The sequence below is a fragment of the Artemia franciscana genome, chromosome 20 (genome assembly GCF_032884065.1).
Source record: "Artemia franciscana chromosome 20, ASM3288406v1, whole genome shotgun sequence".
In the NCBI taxonomy this organism is placed as follows: domain Eukaryota; kingdom Metazoa; phylum Arthropoda; class Branchiopoda; order Anostraca; family Artemiidae; genus Artemia; species Artemia franciscana.
In genome coordinates this window covers 31781669-31785131 of record NC_088882.1, presented here as the reverse complement: position 1 = coordinate 31785131, position 3463 = coordinate 31781669, and the positions used below count along the sequence as shown (strand labels likewise).

Genomic DNA, 3463 nt, shown 5'->3' with positions numbered 1-3463 from the left:
ACGTAGAGATTTTACTATCTCTATTACCCAATAATATGAAAAAAACTTCGTTTCAAACAGTTCGTGGTAACGGACTGTAGTAAGGAGCGACCCGGCTCAATAGTAAACGAAACTCTAAAAAACGGAATTTCGATACTAAAAGATATATCAAAAGAATCGGATTTTTATGCTGATTTTAAATATATAAATTTCATCAAATTTAGTCTTTGTCATCAAAAGTTACGAGCCTGAGAAAATTTGCCTTATTTTGGAAAATAGGGGGTAACACCCCCTAAAAGTCATAGGATCTTAACGAAAATTACACCATCGCATTCAGCGTATCAGAGAACCCCATAGAAAAAATTCCAAGGTCCAATCTACAAAAATGTGGAATTTCGTATTTTTTGCCAGAAGACAAATCACGGGTGCGTGTTTATTTGTTTTTTTTTCCCCAGGGGTCATCGTATCGACCAAGTGGTCCTAGAGTGTTGCAAGAAGGCTCATTCTAACGGAAATGAAACGTTCTAGTGCCCTTTTTAAGTGACCGAAAAAATTGGAGGGCACCTAGGCCCCCTCCCACGCTCATTTTTTCCCAAAGTCAGCGGATCAAAATTTTGAGATAGCCATTTTGTTCCGGATAGTCGAAAACCATAATAACTATGTCTTTGGGTATGACTTACCCCCCACAGTCCCTGGGGGGGGGCTGCAAGTTACAAACTTTGACCAATGTTTACATACAGTAATGGTTACTGGGAAGTGTACCGACGTTATCAGGTTTTTTTTTTTGGTTTGGGTGTGGGGTTCAGGGGAGGGGGCTATATGGGAGGATCTTTCCTTGGAGGAGTATTTCATGGGGGAAGAGAAATTCAATGAAAAGGGCGCAGGACTTTCTAGCATTACTATAAAAAAAAAACAATGAAAATATAAACATGAAAAAGTTTTTTCAATTGAAAGTAAGGAGAAGCATTAAAACTTAAAACGAACAGAGATTATTACGCATATGAAGAGTTCTAAAAATACTTTAGCATAAAGAGCGAGGTAATTAGGAGGAGATAAATACTTCGCTCTTTATGCTAATTTTTTTTTTAAATAATTTCAACTATTTATTCTACGGCCTTTCTGATTCAGGGGTCATTCTTAAAGAATTGGGATAAAACGTAACGTAAGTTATGTACGTTTGTTACGTAAGTTAATTCTTAAGTTACGTTTTTTTTACTAATAAAAACGTTCGTTAAAAATTAAAAGATCTAGTTGCCTTTTTGAGTAACCGAAAAATTGGAGGGCAACTAGACCTCCTTCCCCACCCCTTATTTCTCAAAATTGTCTGATCAAAACTAAGAGAAAGCCATTTAGCCAAAAAAAGAATTAATATGCAAATTTCATTTTAGTAATTTATGTACGGAGAGCCAAAATCAGACATGCATTAATTCAAAAACTTTCAGAAATTAAATAAAAAAAACAAGTTTTTTTGAATGAAAGTAAGGAGCGACATTAAAACTTAAAACGAACAGAAATTACTCCGTATATGAAAGGGGCTTTTCCTCCTCGACACCCCGCTTCTTGCGCTAAAGTTTGATTCTTTCTCGCAACTATACTTTTTAAAACAATAAAAAACTTTAGCGTAAGGAGCGGGTTGTCGAGGAGGAAAAGCCCCTTTCATATACGGAGTAATTTCTGTTCGTTTTAAGTTTTAATGTCGCTCCTTACTTTCATTCAAAAAAACTTGTTTTTTTTTATTTATATCTTAATAAAACTTGTATTGTTACCATGTAGCATATATGGAAATCCAGTGGCTTTATCAGGAAGGAAATTTTCTCTACAAGATTTCTTTCGTGCATTCCTCCTCTTAGAATCAAAAAAAATCTCTTCGTGGTATTATCATTGAAAAAGGGCTTGTTTTTTTTGCTTTGTATTTTTGTTAAAGAAATTGAAAAGACAACGAGATTCCAGTGCCTGGAATCTGGAGAATACTCTTTCGCCCCCTCTCCCATTCCCCTTGGGCTGTGTTTACAAATCTATTTTGAGGAAGGAATACAAAAAAATAATAAAAAAAAAAACCCATCAGGAACTTGTTTAAATGCATTGCCCTACGTTTTAACGAGTCGGACAAACAGATCGGAGATTAGCACATTGGGTCAGGCATTGTCCCCTAGTTTCCATGAATTGGCGCATTTGATCAATACCAGTGGTGTCGACTGGTGTATTGACAATTTTTATTGCAAATGAGGGTGTTTTTTGGGGTATTTTTGTAAAAGAAAGTAAAAAAAAAGAGAATTGTTCTCTCTGGATTTCGAAAAAAACTTTTCTGTCCCCCACCCCCTTAATTGCCGTGAATTAACGTTATTCATCAATTTTGGTTCCGATCATTGTTAGCTAAAGGGTCAAGAGAATATACCTCTGGTTTAAGGTGTTATCTTTTCTGATTTTGGCTTTTTGAGTGACAATTTTGTCCAAGTCTTGATTGGAAAATTTTCCGTTTACTATTAAAATTTTGAGATAAACTTTGATATTATGGGAAATGTTTCGTACTGTTTACAAAAATCTAAAGACAAAGTGATAAGTTAATTGAATGTTATTTGGGAATTGCAACCGAAATAAATTTTATGAAAAACTTTGTTACTTGTATTCTTATAATTCCTTTGACATTCCTTGTTGAATTATCGCTTCTCGGCATTTTTGCTAAGATCAAAGTGTAGTATCTGTTCTTATCAGCTTAATATCTAATACGGCCCCTACATGAGCCCAGAATATTAAACTGATTTTTGGAAACCGGAGGGGTGTCAGGGCTTGCTCCGCTCCCTTCACACGTTGGCCCGGTATTGCAGTACTTCCGGGATCGACGCACCCCTTTCGAGACGAGATCAAAGTCCATGAACCCTAATCAATAATGTGTATAATATGTTATTCAAAGTGAAGAGAGACCCTGCTGTTTGTTACTTAGTCCTTGAATATATTGGAAATCATTTTTTTTTCCATATGAAAAAAAGAAGAAACACTGTATAAAATTAAAAAAAATGAATAGTGAAAAAGCCAATGGGTGGACGCCATAATTAATTTAAAAAGTCCTATTTGGATCAAAGTCCCCATGCATCTTTATCGAAAATAGTTCGTAATTATAAACTGCTGGCAAAACAAGACTTCTAACGAAAATTATTCAATATCGTAAAAAAATATTTTATAAAATTCGAAAAATATCTGCTATTTTTATAGCATGTAGCAAGAGTTGTATGGTAAAATAAAGACTATTACACCAGACACAAAATTCATACAAAGGCTTAATGTATTTAACGTTATTGAACCAAACTATTTAACTGAACCAAATGATTCATCTGGATCTATTGAAGAATGGTCTCAAGAGATGCTACAATTATTCAAGGTCAAATCTCATCATGAAAAAATATCTGTAAAGGCTGTCCTCCACAAATTCTTTCATCAGAACAAATTTATGATGTCACTTGCTTTGAATTGCACTAAATATATTACC

At 34.5% G+C, this 3463-nt stretch overlaps 1 non-coding gene across 1 annotated transcript; it reads left to right on the top strand.

Moving 5' to 3' along the window:
- The first annotated feature begins 2638 nt into the window (after positions 1-2638).
- On the top strand, positions 2639-2829 carry LOC136040422 (U2 spliceosomal RNA). The gene has a single exon (XR_010620713.1). It is a non-coding gene; the product is annotated as a U2 spliceosomal RNA (small nuclear RNA).
- Positions 2830-3463: the final 634 nt, after the last annotated feature.